The sequence below is a fragment of the Protopterus annectens genome, chromosome 1.part1 (assembly GCF_019279795.1).
Source record: "Protopterus annectens isolate FY-2018-M chromosome 1.part1, PAN1.0, whole genome shotgun sequence".
Classification (NCBI taxonomy): domain Eukaryota; kingdom Metazoa; phylum Chordata; order Ceratodontiformes; family Protopteridae; genus Protopterus; species Protopterus annectens.
The window spans coordinates 1,798,673,932-1,798,695,186 of record NC_056726.1 but is presented as its reverse complement, the minus strand read 5'-3'; positions in this window follow the sequence as shown (position 1 = coordinate 1,798,695,186).

Genomic DNA, 21,255 nt, shown 5'->3' with positions numbered 1-21,255 from the left:
CTCACCACAGGTTGTGTACTTAGGGGATTCCCATTGATGTGGTAATCAGCAGGGGACATGTTTTTTCTGAATTATATGATGATACTTTTTTTTTTACTTGAGAAGAAGCTATAGATGAGGATAGAGTCCAAATGGGCATTCCTAGACTTGGAGAAAGCATATGACAAGGTCCCAAGAAAGCTGATCTGGGCAGTACTGCAGTGGTTTGAAGTCCCAGAAACATTGGTAGGATTAGTACAGGCTATGTACAAGGACCAATGACTCAAGTACAAACAATATTTGGCCTCACAGAGGGGTTCACATTTGGAGTGGGTGCACATCAGGGTTCAGCTCTGAGCCCACTGTTCATACTGATGATGGACTACATTAGCAAACAGGTTGAAGTAGACGGATCAACAAAGCTGCTGTATGCAGGCAATGTGGCAGTACAGGCAGACTCTGAGCTAGAACTTCAGCAAAGGACAGGAGAATAGAATACAAATTTGAAGGCACATGGGATGTAACTAAGCACAGAATAAGACAGTGGTAATGGCAGCAAATTGGGGAAATCAGAAGAAGCTGAGAATAGAGATAGAAGGGAAGATAGTGGAACAGGTAAAAAGCTTCAAGTATATGGGAGGGGTAGTTGAGGAGAAGGGTAGTCTGAATGAAAAGGTTAAAGCTAGAATCAGAGGGGCTACAGCCAACTGGCAAAGAGTATCAGGTGTAGTGTATGACAGAAGAATGCCAAAGAAGCTGAAAAGTAAGGTGTACAAGAAAGTGGTGCGACCAGTACTACCGTATGGTACAGAAACCTGGGCAGTAAAGGCAGAACAGTTGAGGAAGCTAGAGGTGATGGAAATGAAGTGCCTGAGAAAGGTGGTAGGATGCACACTGTCGGACAGATGAAGAAATGAGGACATAAGAGCAGAAGCCAAAGTAACTCCAAATGCAGAAAAGTGGTTTGGGCACATGTGTAAAAATCAGAAGACAATCTGGTGAGGAAGATTTAGGACAGACAGGAAGAAGTTAAGAGGAAGCAAGGACAGCCAGCAGAGAGGTGGATGGATTGTGTGAAAGAAGATCTGCGACCATCAGGCATGAGTGTTGAAGAAGGCAGGAGTGTGGCACTGAATCAAGAGAGTTGGCAACAGTTAACATGCTACCTCGCCCCCATGTAGAAAAATGGGAAAAAGGGGGCTGATGATGATGATGATACTTTTTTTGCATTTAACTTGAGGCCATGACTTCAGCATCAGTCATTAGTTGCTGTGAGACTCTCTTGCAGTATGTTAACATCATTTGGGGAGTCAATAACAGCACTCAACTTACAGTCATCCACAAATCTGGTCAGCCACAGGCCTTTTGTCTTTGCCTGAACTTCTGAGAAGTAGATGCCAAACAGTAGGAGTCCCAGGGCAGATCCCTTGGGAACTCCACTAGTGACAGTTCTGCTATCAGAGGTGGAAGCATCTATTTTTACAGGGACAGTGACACAAATATGCAGGAGTTCCACCATGTAGCACACTACCCTGAAGTACTATGTGCCATAGCTTATACACATATAGAAATTAAGGCATCACCTGGGGAACAGGGAAGGCTGTACATAAATAAGAAGGGCTTCCACTCTATTAACTGCAAAGTCATGTGTATTTCCAAGGGAATCATCTTGAACGTGTGTGCTAGCAACCCAGGCAGTTACCATGACTCACATATCTGGCTCACCTCCAAACTGTATCAGATGTTCACTAGGGGGGATATTCCACAGGGTAATTTCCTGGTGGATGCAGGTTATGCACTTGAACCGTAGCTGATGGCACCCATCAGAAATGCACACACACCCACTGAAGTATGCCCTAATGAGGTACAAGCTCAAACTAGAAAGATCATAGAGTGTGTGTTCGGGCTGTTAAAGTCATGGTTTCAGTGTCTAGATACATCTGGGGGAGCCTTGCAGTACAATCCATGGACATGCACTTAAATATTCACCATCTGTGGCATGCTACACAACATCATCCTGAGAAAGCAACATCCCACCACCAATGACAAGGTCACTACAACCACACACAGGTGAGGAGTCAGAGGGGGGAACCAGCAGCTGCTGTAGGTTTAGACAGACGTAATTGTGCTCAATATGCCCTCACATTACCTAAGAGGCAATGCATAGCACACTCAGTCACCACCTAAGGGGCTAAAATCTTTATCCTGTGCGCATACTTACATTGATGCCAGGCAACACTCACAACTTTTACCTACCCATGTAATGCCTGTGTACTGCAAGCATCAGACAGAGTCAGCCCTGAACTAAAACTGTTGCAACTGCGAATTTACAAGGTAAGTGTTGCACCTGGAGTGGATTCTGTAGTAATATGAATGAATGGCATATCTTACATGTTGTTACTTGATAATGTAAGCAAGTAAAAGGTGGGTGATTTGTACAAAAATTACTTTAACATGTGTCAGCAGAGACTTATGTGACTTCATATGTCCTTTATCAAGTAGGCCTCAGGCATCAAAGAGTCACACAGTCATACCTCTCAAAAGTACTGATGGCCACCAAATATCCTATGTTTAGCATCATACTTTTAGGCTGAAAAATCATTAAAAAGAGATGTTAGAAAGTAATGAGACACATTTCAGTTTCAGACTTCACAACCCTCACAAGATCTTTAACAATACTGATGCAAAAAATGTTTGATTCTATCAACTGTCTAACTTTCTAAGATCAAAATATGTCAACGGTACAATTAGCAAAACATCACAAATGCAGATATGCTAAGCACTAAGTCAGCCATGCACCCTGAGCATCACACACAAATGTTATGTATCCCTGAATCCAAAATACAGACAACAAGGATATGGCACACATATCATCACTTACACTGGGTGTTGTTGGGGAGCAGGTAGACGAGACTGACACAAAATATTGGTGAGTGTTTATGAGTAAGGAAGAGACACAGGCAGACATTTGGATAAAGTAAAAAATGGCCAGTGAAATGAGCTTTAAGCTGCATGCATGAACCATGTAAGTTTTGTGTGTGTGTGTCTGTATGCATCCTCCAGGTGAAATTGGCGGGTTAGTGTGTCTGCATGAACACAGCCAAGCTCTCTGCTAGCTGTACATCTTGGTATGTTGAACAGGTGTGAGCTGTGTATGGTAGAGTTAGCAGTTCATAGGTTCATAAGTAGGTACTAGGCTATCGGCACAAGGGCATAAGTAAGCCTAGTCGATAAGGTTCCCTGGCTTACACCACCCAAGAAAGTTATTTTCCTGTGCTCCTGTTGACCAGAGCCACAGAAATGATCCCTGGGGTGTATTTCCTATTTCCCATCCACTCATCAAGATTTTTCTTGAAGAGTGCTAATGAGGCACTTTGCTTCACATAGATGGGTAGCGTGTTCCAGAGTATGGGAAGTCTCTGGGACAGGAATCTATCCCTCCAGTATGTCCTGTTTATTGTGGTGACAAGGTTTAGGTCCCTACAGCATGTAGCTCAGAGGGATTGGGATATCTTTAGGTGTAGCATGTCCAACAGCTCTGGGTTTGACATAGCTTTATTTTTATTTTATTTTATTTAACATTTGTTGACTGGAAAAGTTTGACTAGGCTCCACAGAGCCTATTTTCAGCAGAGGCCTGGGATGAAACACTCCAGTCGCATGTCTTTTGAATGTGGGAGGAAACAGGAGTAACCGGAGTAAACCCATGCGAATGCAGGGAGAACATGCAAACTCCGCACAGAGGGCACCCCAGCCGAGAATCGAACCGAAGAACCTCTTGCTGTGAGGTGACAACATTAACCACTGCACCACTGTGCTGCCCTAACAACACCCTTTATATGTTAGCCAGAGATTACCTCGGAGTAGGCGATATGCTACAGAGTAAAGCTGGAGTTTTTTGAGACAGTTAGTGTAGGGCATCTGTTTGAGGCCAGTAATCTTATTTGTGAGGTACTTCTGTGGCCTTTCCAGCTGCTGCAGATGTCTTATGAGGTACATTCCAAAAGGGGCATTGTACTCTATAATGGGTCTAATGAGTGTCGAGTAGAGGGGAACAATGACCTCTTTTTTCCTGGATGAGAACCCTTTTGTGATGAGCATCAGTTCATCTTGTACCTGACCACAAGAATTGGCTCTGCCATTAGTTGAACTGGCATGTCCAAGTCCACTGTCAGATGCATTGCTGCTTCCTGAACATGACTTATGTCTGCTGGGTGAGCTCCTCTCATGAAGATGCCCAGGGCCATGACCCATGGCCTGCCACATCTGGGTGTGGACACCTTAACCACTGAGACAGCAGTGGAAGTAGTGCCACTATGACAATGTGATCGGGCAAGGCTACATCGGCTAACAGCAGATGATGTTGCTAACCTATTCCCACGAGGATGCTGTCCCCCTCCCAGCAGACATTGAATCAGCAACACAGTGGAGGCAGTCATGCATGTCATCCTGTACCACATCTGCAAGCGTAAGCATTTCTCTGGAGGACCTATAGGAACATGTCTGCATCTCCACAATGGCCCTAAATACACATTGAGAGGCACAGGAAGACGCACCTGGATTAGGTGGAAGATGGACAGCAGGCCTCTTCCGAGCACCCCTAACAATCCTCCAGCATGGCACCTTGCCCACACTTTGGCTATGACCAGTGTCAGCAGGCACTGAAACCATAGTAACCACACTTCCTTAACTGAGTGTCTCACCCTCCACCTGTTTAATATCTGAGGCCTCATTAGAATGGGTGGGCATAGGCCTACTGGCTGTGTACATTGGAATTACAGGGGATGGCTGAATGTCAATCTCTGTGTCAGAGTCAACCTTTGCACCCCCCCCCCCCATCTGTGACTCTGTTTGGCCACCATCATCATCAGAGTCTGCTGATACTCTGGCATCAGGTGGCAAGACACCTACATGTCCACTGTCAGGATTACCTGTGATAACAAGCAACAAACACAGGAAAGAAATTAATTAACTACAGTACTACAGTCATGTAACAAACTAACATTGGTGCCACTACTACATACAGTACAGCAATACACATAACAGTCCTGACACCCACATCACACATATGGATAAAATATATAAATTCTTTGAACTGCTCATCACCACTGACAAAAGATATTTGGCTTACCATGTGCAGTTGATGCTATGCTTCCCCTGGATGATGGTCCTGGAAGAAGTAAAGCAAAAGCCAATGACAACATCATCACAATTAACAGTAAATTAGGGAGTTAAATATTTTTGCCCTATATATGTCCATTAACATTGAATGACAAGTCCAACCTAAGCCCACATGTAATCATTCAGAATGTGCTGTTACCTGTAGCAATCTGCAACTCTCCCCCAAAGTTATTGTTAAACAGAACTTACGTATTGCTGTCAATATTTTACTATACAAGAGTATTTAACAATTGAGAGCCATAAGCCTTCTCCTAGGACATGTGTTTATTTCACAGATTGCTTTTGTTCATTCCAGCTAATTTTCCTTATTTATTTATTTATTTATTTATTTTTTATTTTTTTGTGTCATTGTTTGAGCAGTGATTGGCTTACCACAAACAAGGGAAATAGAGAAGTAAGATGAATGTCAGGTTTAGCTGTCATTATCTCGTTTGAACGATGCTTAGTAGTGGCCCACACAGGAAGCAGACAGAAAACACGCAGACTGGGCAGAAATAGTGTAAAGGTCAAAAAGGATACATTGTTGCAATTTTTGCCTTCCATCATACAACATCACTGAGCGAGGCTGCATGGTGGTTACCAAGGTTCCCCAACACCTGCAGCCATAGAACAGCTGCAGACAAGATGTAGACAGTCAATAATTTAAAATGGACACATTCTATTAATTCTGTTGGGCACAGCTCAAACACATAAACCTTAAGAATGAATAGGGAATTATGCAATTGTCATTTAACTTTTCTTGTGGTAGCAGGTGTAAGTGTAGGGCTGTAATGCAGATGGTCCAGGGTTCTAATACAGGATGTGCAACATTTTTTTACAGTTGTGACAGTCCAGATTATAGCAATGAACATAAGAATATGCAAGTGTTATTTCAACACTCTTGTGACAACAGGTATATGTGTAAGGCTGCCATACACATGGTCCTGGGTTCTAATACAAGACATTACAGAAATGTTTACTGTTGTTCCATTTCACATTATATTCAGCCTCATTTATAACACTTTAGATAGTGGAGCTTATGTGAATTATATGCATTAGAGACAAGGTACCCTTATTGTGTTTTCAGATATATGACTAAGGATATACACTCTACTATATTTCTGTAAGTATGATTCTGCTAACTGGACTTGACTGGCCTTCACACTTAAATAAGACATATACACAAATGTATCTTTTTACAAGAACCTTGTCTGGTCATACACGTACATGGTTAACACCTCAGACTCTCAGCTGTACTTATGAATGTTTCATGACTACATCTGAACAGCACTTCTTCTGTTGCAAAGATCGAAAATCACTTCTATGGAAGAAAATGTTTTGTCCCTTATACATAGGTTTGAATACTGCACTTTAAAATCAATTTTATCAGTATATAAAGCCAAAATAAAAATGTGTCAGGTCATGGAATGTATGTCCCCAGTGCATGCCTGCAAAGTTAACTTACATAACAGTTACAGCAGTTTCAAAAATTGCTTTCCTCCCTGCTTGGCAGTGTTATTCTCTGCTTAATATTGTGCAGATGTGGTTGCCATTGTTTCTTCAGTTTGTGCACTACCAGTAAATGTGATAACAGGAATTGGCAGGAAATCATCATTTGTCACTGTTCTACTTTTGGTATTAGACATGTCTGGAGTTAGAGGGGAAGGTGCCCAGTTTAGGACACAGAGGTGGCGTGTTTAGGAGTCCAGGATATTTATTTGACTTATGGTAAAGCACTACAGCCAAAGGCTTATGCAGGGGGACTATGCTTGCCCCCAGTACAAGTCTGAGGCTTGGACTAGTTTGACTAAGGCTCTATCCAGTGTGAAGGGCATCCCACACACTGGAGAACAGTGTAGACACCACTTCAATGACCTACAAAGGGGCAAGAGGGATGTTTAATCAGTGGTTGACTGAATTTCAAACTGCTGACATCCCATATCTAAAGCTAAACATGGGCAAGACTAGTATGCATGATGCTCTTCTCTTCTTTTCTTTGCTTTTCACAGCTAATGTCAAAACAGAGTTGAACCAGCAGGCTCGTGCAGAACGTCTGGTGAGACTGAGGGAAGCAAGTGGTATGTATGCAGCACAACAGAAGTATTATTGTAGGTTTAACAGTTAATGATAGATTTTTTTTTTATATTCTATATAGTAGTGGCAAAGTAAGCATGCATACCCTAACTGTAAAAGCAAGTATACATGCATAGGTTTATAGCACAAACCAAGTTTAGGAGTCAAGTGTAAGACTGTAGTCAGAGATTGTGTGTTCAAATACAATGCACAACAATTATACAATATTGCATTTCCTTGTAATCAATATACTTGGACCAAGCATATGTGCAATATATGCACATTACAAGGATTACTTCATGCAAGTCATAATTATAGTTTGTAGTTGATATGCTATATACTTAAATATAATAGTTCAGATAAAATAGTTGCATAAATGTGATAGTACATTGTAGGTCACATATGACGGCACTAATTTTATCTCTTTTTTCCTCACCTCGACCCTTATACATTTTTTTTCTATTATGTGCCATCATAATGTCTCCATGTCATCCATCTGTAACAAATCACTAAATATTTCACAACACAGTGAGGAGGCCAGTCCCAGTGGGTCAGCCTGACCTCGCTCCACCAGATCCAGCACCGATGGCAAGCACATCTGGGACTCAACCTGATGGCACTGCCTCCACTGCCCCTGCACTACCTGCACCCTCAGGTAGAACTGCCCTAAAAGCTGGTGTTGTGGTACCCTCTGGGAGTACTGGTGGAGGTGGGGAATTCATCACCCACCAGGAGAAAGGGTTGTGCACTGCACTGCATCATTGGTGTATGCCTACACTGGATGTAGAGGCTGCTGTCCCTCATGATGCATAGGTAGGGGATTATGTCAAGCATTCCAGCTCCCAGAGGAGTAAAGGAACACTGATGACAGTCCTGTGGGTGAGGAGTAGATTCTCACTGTCTCCATGTTTGGTGGGCATAAGCTTGCATTGTCCCCTCCCTCGCCCCAGTCATGGTGTACCCCAACCTTTTGTGTCCCTTACCATCACTGTGTCTTGTCTTGTTTGTCTTGTTTGTTTGCATTTGCTTTCTCACTTACCCAACCCACCTGACCCAGAAATACTAATGCCCATTACTCAACATTCCTCTCTTACTGTACTAAAAATATGGGTACTGGTCCCACAAAAAAATATATATATATCAACCCATACAGAGCTCTCTATTTTGCACATGTCTTCTTGACGCACTTGATTTGGTCCAATTGGCTACACAACATGAATGCATTATTGTCACCCCAATTTGTGGAGGTGACAGTCCAAATTCAATTAATATTCTGTACATATTTTCAGTTTACACTGTTAAAGAAATGGATAGCTATGGTTCTTTTCTACCTCCCTTTTGCACATTCCTGTATTTGTCCCTTTGTTCTTCCCCCTGCTTGCTCCTCATTTCACCACTTTTTTGTCAACCATCAACCCAATTTTAACGCCTATAATATGGTAAAAAAAAAATAGAATCACACACACAACACACATAAGTACCAAAAAAAAGCAATGGGCACCTTCACTTTTTGGCCTCTATGTTTGCCAGATTTGGGCAACACACACCAATGCCAAGCAACAATAAAAGGTTCTTCTGTGGTGCATTTTGCCTCCATGCACTGCCACTTAAACACACCGTGCTAAACTAAAACATAGTAACATAAGGTGAATGTAGTATAACCATACTTTCACTGCATTATCACTACTTATTTAAGTGTATTACATACACCTAGATTTGAACCCAGTATAATCTGGGCTGAAAAAGAATGACGACACACATTCAGATTTTCAAATACTTCTGGAAATGTGGAGACTTGTTTGCATATAGTTGTAAAGCTGTCTGTTAAACTATACCTGCACATTGGAACACTGCCACCACACACTACTCATTGCATAATCACCAGTCTGGTAACATGCAGAACTTGAACTATCTGGATAGTTGCACATGTCTATACATCCATTTCATGCAGGACTCTCAACATCTTCTCTCCAACATCCAGTGCTGATGTCATCCACCATATGTTGTCTTGCAGCCTTGTAAAAGTCAGACTTGTGCTGTGGCACTTTGGTAAAGTACTGTGTTCTTTAATCTGTGTACTTAGATAGGTAGGGATCTGTTCCCTCTGCAGTCAACTGGTGTGTGTGTGTATGTGTGTGTGTGTGTGTGTGTGTGTGTGTGTGTGTGTGTGTGTGTGTGTGTGTGTGTGTGTGTGTGTGTGTGTGTGTGCGTGTGTGTGTGTGTTTGTGGCTATGTGTTTCTCTAGCAAGAAGAGCATAAGTGTGCATCTGACAGCTACCATTCCAATTCCATGCATTGACAGTATTTTAGTACTTGCACAAGCCTACACATCCATTTCATGCAGGCCTCCAGTATCCTCTCTCCAACATCCAGTGCTGATGTCATCCACCATAACTTGTCCCTCAGCCTTATAAAAGTCAGACCTATGTCATAGTGCTAGCTTAAAATACTGTGTTCTCTAGACTGTGTTCTTGGATAGGTAGGGGTTCTATTTTCACTGCAGTCAACTGGTGTGTGAGTGTGTGTTTATCTAACCAGAAGAGCATAAGTGTGTATCTCACAGTTACTACTCCAATTCCATGCATTAACAGCCTACAAATCCATTTCATGCAGGCCTCCCAACATCTTCTCTCCAACATCCAGTGCTGATGTCATTCACCATAAATTATCCTGCAGCCTTGTAAAAGTCTTGTGCCATAGTGCTCACTTAAAATACTGTGCTCTATAGTCTGTGTAATTAGATAGGGGGTTCTATTCTCACTGCAGTCAACTGCTGTGTGTGTTTGTGCCATTGCTTGACATTACAGAGTGCATTGTACATCAGCATGTGGGACATTGCTTTTAGCATTTTCTCTTCACCAGATTCTGCTGTCGTCCACTGTAGCTAGTTTGGAGATGTGCAGTATTCCCACCAGGGTAGGGTCAGAGACTATACAATGCAGCTAAAAGTGACAGGGATTTCAGTCTATCTACATATGTCATGGCATCATTTGTATGCCCTACATTTTCTTGGTGAGAAACCCCTTTGGTCTCCCCAGTTACTGCAGGTGTCTGGAGAGGTGTATGCAAATGGGAGCATTATATGCTATTAGTGTTCTGAGGAGGTTCAATACAGTGTTATTATATAATCCTCAGATCTGAATATGATGGCATGACTTATGAGGTGCACAACATAGCCTTTCAATACCACTGTGGCCACTTGGAGGTTGAAGTTCTATCTAAGTGTGTTCTCTGGTCTTGCACTATTCAATTTCAGTATAATGGGAGTGTTGTCAATGTTGTAATAAGCAGGGAATTTCAATTTCAAAGCTATTAAAAGAGAAATGCAGGCAAAGGCATCCAGATATGGAAAATTTCACAATAAAAAATAAGATCACAAAGAATGAATATAGAACAGAATATTAGTCAAGTAGAACTTAAAAAAAATAGAAGCTAAAGTTATGGGATATTTGCAATGTGAAGGATTCAGTGTAGAAAGGCTAATATAGGTTATATCACAGGATGATTCAACAAATAATCCCCAAAGTAAGGAGAAACAAGAATAGGAGACATCTGAAGAAGAAATATGGACATGGGAAAGAAAAAGAGGTTTAATATGGTGCAATTTTTATACAAAGGAGGAAGCAAAACTAATCAATGCAAAAAGAGAAGCACCAAAGATATTTGAAATGAAATACAGGTAAAACATGCAGATATGGACAATTTTACAATACAATACAATACAATACAATAAAATAAGAGAACAAAGAGGAAAAGTAGAAAATAGGAATAGGAATGGAGAAGTTAAAGAAATAGAAACTGAGGTTATGGATTACCTGCAAAGTGAAGGATTTAGTGTAGAAAATTTAACTCAGAAAACAACACAACAGGATAGAGCAATGCACGTCCAAATCAAAGAAAACCAGTGGAGAGAGAAGCATCTTATCTGTTGACATATGACGATACTTTGGAGTATTCCACAGTAAACCAGCACAGACATTCAGTTGGAGTTATACAGCAAGGGAAAGAACAGGAAACTGTGGCAACACTGACACAATGTCATGGAATGATAGGGCAGTGAGTTCCCATATGAAAGAGCAATGAATGACAAAGGGTAAAACCGAAGACAACATGACAGAAGAAAATGCTGGAACTTTCTATAGAATGCCCATAGGAAATGGAGAATAAAGAATGTGCCCTCAGTTTAGAAGAAAATGATCTTAAGAGAAGAGTTACTTTATTTAACAGAGATGGACTGACATATTAAGATCAATGAAAGAAATAGACTGCAGAAGGTCAATAAAACCCAAAATGTTAGAAGTTTGATAAAACAAGTGAACACAGTAATTAGGACTGTCCATAGAGATTCATGTGATATAACAGAAGTAAATTGGATACATTACTGTGTAGACAAATTAATAACAGATAAAGTCCTAACACAAGAACACAGGGTAGTAAGGGAAAAGACGGGGAGAAGTCGAATGTCATCATGGAAGTATCGAATAGTGAAAACTACAAAGCAATTAAAACAAAAAGTGTCACTGTTAGAAGAGTATAGAAGAGGGAACAGATCAATAAAAATACACAGAAAGATAGATGTGATAAAAAACCAATGCACAGTATTATAACAGATCAGCATTTATCGTGCACTATCGCAAAAAAAAAGTCTAATTAGCATATTCCTGTCAAACCACTACTTCTTACACCTCATGCTGAAATTGTTAGTCATCTGGCTTGCTTATATTATATAACTTGATAATTATTGAAATGACAATTGTATACCCAAATAATTTTTGGCTTATTCTTATTCTCAAATACTGAATATTAATGATGATTGTATACCTAAAAAGTCTTGATTATTTTTTTTCTATAACATTTAATGTCTAATTACTATTGCTAATTGTCCTGCATATGTGTCTGGAGCTTTTATTCATGGGCCTCCGCTGAAAAAGGGTTTTTGCTCAGTCAGACACTCCGGGTCAACAAATGTAAAATAACATAAATTAATAAAACAAATAAATAACAAACTAAAAATATCAGCACAGGCAGAAAAACTTAGATGATATACAGATAAATATAAAGGAAAAGTACAAAAAAAGAAATTTATTTATGACCCAAAAAAGTTTTATAGAGAATTGGGAAACAAGGTAAAAGGAATTGAAAGGCTACCAAAAAAAAAGAAGAAATAGATACATTTTGGAGAAACATTTATGAAGATTCTGTGGAATATAACAAAGTAGCTAAATGGATAGAAGTAAAAGAAAGAATAAGAAGTTCAGATGTACAGGATATGAAATGGGATGAAGTAACGTCCAGAAAGATTGAAGCATTGACATCTAGGAGCTAAGTTCAAGCTATAGACCAATTTGCTCTTCCTGTCCTAAATTACAGTTTTGGAGTGTCTGACTGCCCCAAAAGATGTTGAATAGATTAGACAGGAAAATAAGAAGGAAGCTTCATGCTCAACAAATGATTTAAAAAATCAGTGCATACTAGGATTATATATTCCCTGTTCCGAAGGAGGAATGGGCTGCCTCCTTGAAATTGATTACATGTATAGATTTGCAATTGTTGGACTGGATACATATCTGCTGACCTCACAAGACCCAAACATAGTGAAAGTTTTGAAACATGAGGGGACTAAATCTAAGATGACTTCTCTTCTTATTCTAGCAGAGGCATATCGGCATCAAGCGGGAATGGAAATCTAACCAGAAGTAGATAAAAATCAGGCAACAGCTGAATGTGGCAAAAAAAAAAAACAAAAGAAAGAATATAAGGTGAAGGATCAGATCAGAAGGCAAGAAATATTGAAAATGCATAAATATAGTTGCAAGTACAGAAAACTCCTGGAATACCTTATGTTGATCAGGATCGAACACAGGAATGGTTAAGAGAGGTAAATTCAAACCAAAATATGAAAGGTTAATATTGACTGCCCCAGATAGTGGAATAATTGCACATCGGTTTACAAAGTCCATTGAACATGTGGGAGAAACAGACAAATGTAGGTTTTGTAAAACAGAATTCAAAACAGTTGCACATCTTGTTGATGGTTGTGACATACTGATGGCAGAAGGATTGCATACTGAAAGGCATAATAATGTGGCAAGACTGTTGCACTGGGGATTGTGCAAACATTATAAAAAATGAAGTAGCTAGAAACATGATCGACAAAGCACCATGAAAAATGATGACGTCTACATCACATGGGATCACCCATTGTCAACAGTTCAAAAAATAGATGTGAGAAAAACAGATATAGTGGTCCATGAAAAGAAGACAAAAGTAGCATTGATCATTGAAATTGCTACACACAGTGACTACAGTTTCTTGTGTACAGAGAGACACAAAGTAATAAAATATCAGGATTTGTAGTTAGGAATGAGAGCAATGTAGAAGAAAGGTACCCAGACAGTTCCAGTAGTAGTAGGAGCAACAAGTCTTATAAAAAAGAATCTACAATTGTATTCAGATATGTTACCAATACATGTAACTCCATATGAATTGCAGAGGGAGTAATTTCTGGGCACATTGCAGTTGCTGCGAAGAGCACTTCTGGCTAACATCAAAGATTGAAACAATACTAATTTCATGAACTTTAATCATACTTTGACTTAGGAATAGGATCCATTCCCATCATGGTATGAGATACCCAAAAGACTTGGAGAAATTAAAAAAGGACAGTGTCAGTGGGCTGTGATGGTATTGCAATTCACCTATAGTGTGACTCTGCACATACACCTTCCTGACATGGTTAAATACACAATCCAACATGCCCCCCACATGAACTATGTTCCCATAGAAGGGTGTACATCAACATGCATCCATCTGAGTTGGGGGGACAGCACCTGATGCATGCATGTATAGACACATCTTGACTCTCCTCATCTGTAAGGTAGACCAACATGTCATCATGGACCTTTGCTAAATGGACACTAGCAATATTCCTGCTGTGTGCAACAGACCTGTATGAGTAATGAATGCTACATCCATGTGTTAGATCTAATAGAGGTTCTCAAAGAGGTCATCAAGGGCATGCATGATGACAGCACTATCATTCTGTGGAACTTGACCAGGCCAAGGCATCTGACACAAATCCAGACTGAGGTATTCACTCAACGCTGTCAGATGTGGCCATAAACACCTATATCAGTAAGAGGATAGACCAGTGGATCACATATGTGGGATCTAAACATGTTTAAATGTGTGACATGACCTATATGTCAGGTACAGTGATCAGGTCCATGAATCAGGGCTGTCTTCTAGGGCTTTCCCTGTCCATTATTTAAGTCACAGACATCATGAATGACATACATATCCTGCGTCCAAACAGTTGTCTGAAGGATTACAGATTGTGGGTAATCATTGACTCCAACTATGACATTACTATAATACAAACTGTATCAACACACAACACAGATTACTGCCACAGCCATGACAATACATGCAATGAAACAAAAACATGGTGGTACTTGTTACATTATGAAAATGAATGCACAGCCCAAGGGTAATGTAGACACCACACCCTATAAGCAGACAAACTGGTTTTGACCTGTGTCCTTGGGTAGATGGTATGTGGAATGTCCACCAGCATGTGGCCACAGTGCTTACTACTCCCTTGTATGCAACACAACTATTGAGTTTGTGAAGGACATCCACATCAAAGGCCATAATACTTCCACAGTTTGCAGCCTTCATCACACCGATAACTGAGTACAATGCACCCTTCTTCATGTACCTTCCTACACATTTTCCAGTGATATGTAACTAAAGTGTACCACCTTTGTCACAGTGAGCTGTCACACATCTTATTGTACACACCTAGCTATTCTTTTTGTTGCATAAATATTACTGTCTGATGGTACAGAACACCCATCAAGGTGTTACGTCAGATGCATGTATGATACTTGTTCTGGTGATGCACATAGTATATACATAGCCATTTGATAACATTGATGGCATGGGTTACATTCGTGACAGTGCCATATATATCTGCCATGCACACCTGTCAACTAGCCTGTAGTGGTCCTAATTTCCTATGGAGGTATAACAGTATCCCTCCTAACACCTTCAGCAGATGCTACAGTGTCAGGATGGTGTGCCTGATTGCCCTCATAGCTTGCTGACATGTCTTATAGTTGTTCAAGTGTGTTTGTGCAGAACCATCTATGATTACTTAGAATCACATATGTTGTGTCAGAAACATGGGATTACTAGTGGTATTATTCTGATATTGTCCATGATTGTGTGCACTTCTTTTACTGTTGTCCATGAGCCTGTAACTGTATCCCACTTGTTGGAGACCTCTACTGACATTATGCTCATATTCAGGCAAATCAGTTTGCACAGCTTCACAACATGCACCCTACCTGAATTGTATATAACATCCATGATCAATGTCCTCTGCATTGTTCATGTCAGGATGCTTATCTCACAAAGATATCTTCACTATTGTTATGCCACCTTGTGTGACAGTCACATAATATACATTTTCAATGTGCAGTCTGTACTGTACCATATTAATATATGATTAGTGTACCTGCTACAACTGTCTTCCATTGACATGCCCTCATCTGCTGTACATTAGGATGCTTCACCTGTAATCCTTCCCTGTGTTCATGCCTGCATTTTATCTGTGAGTCCCTATTCAATATACACACTTACCTTGACTGTTTATTTTAAATGGCAGTCCATGTACCCTTACAGATAATTCACACAACTTTTGTACAGAATACCTGGAATAGGCCTTCACAATAGACTGTACTGTATACACTGTCTGGTGGTGTGTTTGGACCATATATATTACTATATCTTAAACCCTGGTAATCCTTGTGGCATTCTGCGCAATCCAGCTAACCTAGTTTGTTCTGAGGTATACACTATTGCTATCCATGTTGCTTTACATGATCTCCTGGCTGGCAACACTGTTGCCAGCCATAAAACCACTCTTGTTTATGTTTAAACATAGTGCACACCATGAATATGTAATTAGCACTGCTACTCACCACACAAACATGTAAACTACATGTAGGCTTTGCGCAAAGCCTGCAAGGAGTTTATTGAATCCAATGGATAGTTTTTAATTACTAGACAGTATGTTGTAGATTTTTTTGTATCCATTTTATTGTCATTTTCTTAATACAGATATATCATTTTAATCCTTCAACACAATTTAAGCCAGATTGACATGAAATGAAATCCGTAGTACATAGTAACCTTCATATCAGACAGCAAGAGAGAAATCAAATACCAAAAAAATTCCTCTTCCCACTTTGCTTATCCAAAATAATTTGCCCCAATCAATGTTAGTCATACTCATAAGCAGAGCCAGGTCATGGTCAAATGAGGCCCAGGTAGGGTTATTCACTGGGCTATCTCACCCCCAGACATGCCCATATCACATTGCTTGGTTGTCTCTTCCCAATTACCAGGAAACACAGTTCAAACATGCATACTTTTTTTTACTTTTATAATGATCACAGATTTGTATTTAATTTAAATCTTTTATTTCATATTTTACAGCAAAAATGTCGAGACCAATTTGGCAAGCAAAACACTCTCACTTTGAAAACAGATTAAGTATTAGCAGCAGTGAATTTATCTTCCCCTGAAACTCATGTTCATTGAAAATTTATCTGACAACCCATTAGTCTGCAAAACATATGCTGGGATTTATAGTCAAATAGTATATAGTGAAGCATAGTTATTGGCTATATGAAGGGTGCAAGAATTCAAAATACAAATGTCTAACACATTTGTAAACAACTTGGAAGAACACACTGAATGCAAGGATCACTAGGCAGAGGAAGCCCAGCAGCACAATCTGGTGAAGTAACTTCTTCACAGTCACCTAGGGGACAACCAGATGATAAGGGCATCAAACCATACATATCAGAAGCAGCTATTTAACAGCACATAGCCTTACTCATCTAAACTAAGTACCAGACAGACTGCAGTAGCACAACACAATGTGTTTCATACCTGTCAGCCTGCAAAAACAAGCCAGATTAAAAATGGTTTAGTTAAAATATTAGCATTAAACTTGTAGACTTCATGCTGGCCTGTTTGCTTACAGACAAACAATTAAAATCCTATCAAAAGTCAACAAAACAAGAAAACCAAGGATCATATCCAAAGAACATGACTTACATGATGATTCCCCTGTTTGCTACAATTGATCTCTTCCTTTACACCATAACTACTGTAGAATGCAGAAACCAAGTATACACACATACACATACATACCTCTTAACTGTCCATATTTTTGCAGAATATCCAGACTTTTGTCTCATTTTTGGTTGGTTCCTTGTGAAATATGTGGTTCTCTGGCAAATCACTGACTATTGAAGTCACTAAAAAATGGCACACATTTTAGTTTCAGACTTCATATCCTTCAGAAAATGCATCCAAACATAAAGCAAGTTATTCTAGCAACTTTTTAAATTTACAAACAGTATTTAAAATCTGTCCCTATTGTTGGGCCTTTATCCCCCCATTATTTTAGGCATTGTCCAGATTTCTTGCACTAAGAGGTTCAGAGGTATGTGACACACGCACACAGATTCACACACATGTGTGCAGAAAACCATCAATTGCAGACACTTTTATGACCTGGGCACCTCAGATATCAGCTTGACAGCAAGTGATTGAATACATTTATAAAAAGTAGACCAGAAATATATCTCAGATCACTGCTGTTACAAAAGAAACAATACAGTAAAACCCATTGTATTTCCATTCTACCCTTTGAATTTCTTAGCTCAGATATCTAAATCAGAAACATATTTTAAATATTTCTCATATACATAGAAAGTTGATAGAATAAAAAGCTTTACATTAGTAAGCATTTTCTGAAAGATACAATGTCTGAAACTCATATCCCTGCTATTTATTGAGTGCAATCCAGAAAATTTTAACAGAAAGCTACATATTCTACAAAGAGCAGACTAAAATACCTGTCAGTTTCTTTGCTCAATATTTATGGACAAAGCAATTACTAAGAAATGGAAAACAAAGTCTAGACCAACAATAAGTAGTGAATATAGTGTCAGAGATAAAAACAACTGGGATTAGGATCTTTAGAAAAGAGAAGGAGCAAACTACATAGGAAAAACAGGAATTGTGGGAACAATATATGCAGAGCAGTAACAAGGTTTAAGAGGCAGGATTTGAATGAGCTATATAATGCTTAACTGACAATGACTGGATGGTTTATAAGTGATGTATAATGTTTACAGTTACAGTTGTTTCAATGGTATATGTGATGTAAACTTTTTGCAACAAAAGTGATATCATTTTGTATATTTTTCATTTATATAAATGTAAGATTGCCTTTGTCATATGTGTAAATTTAATAAAGATGTTTGAAAAAAAAATTATGGACAAAGCCAAGATAATGAGTGGAGTCATTTTAAATATTACTTTATCTTATTTGCTATTTATTTGTTAACCAGGTTAACCTATTTCAGGGATGAATATGGAGCTCTGCCTGGGTGACAGTAGTAAATGGAGACAGAAGAATTCAAACACTATACATTTTGTTACAGGAAGCAGTTAATTAACAGCTTACAGCCTTAAGTGCCAAATGGGTTGTGAAGATTGGAGGAAGATGGGCAAAGGCTGCCAGCCTAATCAAATAGAATTTAATACATAATTGTATCAATTCTATAAATAAATGTAAAATACAGGCTTGTGTTTTTAAATGAAAGAAAACACTGTAAAATGTGAACTTCAAGACTGTTGCAACATTGCCATCTGCTGTAAGGAAAACCAAGCCAAGCATTTCAAGTGTGTCTTTTGAAGTTGAAAAGATCGTATGGATCTCTTTGATGTTTTACAAGTCGGCTCCAGTGAGTCTGGATGAAGGTTTCATGCTCATTGTTTTAAGGTTAACGTTAAGGGCCAGAATTTACACATGGAAGGTGCTTTATTGCTCTGGTTTCTGCTAGAGTGTATATGTAAAATGTCTTTTATTGTTGTAGTCTCCTGAGCAGGTGTTAGTTTGTAAAATAATGCAGTTTGTTTGCCTGGGAACTCCAGACCAAGTGTCAACATGATGTAATTTGGGAGGGCCTTAGCAGAGCTGTTAGTTAGTGTTTAAAAACTATTGTTCAGTGGGAGACTGAGAAGCATTTTGATCTTGGACATATAACCCAGCACTGCTTATGCTTTATGTATGTAAGTAGGATTATAGCACTGTGATTTCTCTTCGGAATAGTTAAACTTTTCTTTGACATCAGATCTTTCCTACAATATTGTTTTAAATTTCTGTGTGATCTCTGAACTTGAGTAGCATTGTACTGTAGTAGTTTTGTCTTCTGTTTTAATTATTTATTATTAAATATTTTAAAACCTTTACCTGTGACTGGTTTATGTAGAGATAATTTGACCTCTAAGTACATTACATATTTACAGATTTTACTGTCTAGGTCCCTCCAAATTAAGGCTTGACTGATTAGTCATACTACCATTGAATTATAATATTGCACAGTAATAATTGGACACCCTTTTAAGGGCCTTTTAGTAGCCGATAATTATTAGCTGGGTGGTGGCAAGAATTACTATCGTATTGTCTGGGTAATAGGGGAACAGCTGGAGAACCTGTGCCAGCCTTTTCCCAGGAGGGTCTGTGTGGTGTGTCAGCTACTTGGGCAGGGACACAAATTACTGGTTGGACAGAGAGGGTACTGGAGGTTTTAGCTTGCCCAGCTAGGCTGAGACCTGGACTCTATAGCTGTGCCAGTGGGGAGACTTATTAGGGACCTGGTGAACAAGGGAGCAACTAGCCCCTGACTGACTGTGATCTCTGTGTGCACTTAAGGGAAATTGTTCTTTACTGTGTGTATTAGTTATCCTTTTCTCTTCTAGGAGTCACCCTCTCTGGTGTCAGTGCTGATGATTGAGGCTCCTTGATTGCTGGGCCAGGGCACGGGCGTCACATAATGGTGGCAGTGGTTAGGATATCCTATCTTATATTGGTGGCAGTGGTTGGGCTATCCTATCACATATTGGTTTGCTGTGGTGGGATCCACATCACATATTGATTAGTTGGCAAACACTAATTGGCTTGTAGTGGTGTGGGTAGAGCGAATTCCTGTAGCTTATGTACAGTGATCTCTAAAAGTGTTTTGTACTCTAAAACAGCCACACAGTGTATACTCAGAGTTCAGATCACAATTGTTTTATTTCTTTTGTTAGCTTAGTGTTAGTCAGTGTAAGCAGGCAGCATGTCAGCAGAGGAGTATGGAAAGCTGACAAGGAGCCAGCTGGCGGAGATGTTCCAGACTAGGGGACTGGTGCCTTGAAATCTGACTAAGGCAGACCTGATTGCAGCCTTGGTTACAGCTGCATCAGAAAACAGCAGCCTGGAGGACAATCAGACTGACAGTGGAGATACAATATCCTCAGAGAATGGACAGCTCAACCTTTCTGCAGTGGACTTAAAAATCCAGCTGGAGCTAATGAGACTTGAGTTGGTGGCCAGGTGCATGGAACTAGAAGCAGCTGAGAAAACGAGGAGTCTACAAGCTGAGGAAAATGAACGGCAGAGGAAGCATGAGAGGGAAATGCTGACTCTTCACCAGAGTCATGGAGGTAATGGGGAAGGGAGTAACTGAACCCCAGAAGCACAAAATGTCAGTAAATTTCTTCCACAGTTTAAAGAGAGGGATAATTTTTATAGCTTCATTCATATGTTTGAGCGGGTATGTAAACAGTATGAAGTTGACCAAGGGCTATGGGTACGGTTCCTTACCCCCTTACTCCATGGTAAAGCTGTAAATTCTTTAGCAAAAATGCATGACACTTGACTGTTTGGATTATACTGCTGTAAAAAGATACTTGTTTGAATGTTTTAAGCTAACACCTGAAATGTATAGGAAAAAGTTTTGTGAGCATAGACGCAAGGCAGATGAAAATGTATGTGAATATGTTGCTGAACTGAGCACTTATTTTCATAGCTGGGTGAGTGGATGTCAGGTCACCACTTTTAAAGGGCTGGCAGACCTTTTGGTAAGGGAATAAGCCCTTACCACTTTGCCTGAGGTCATGAGGATCTGGTTAG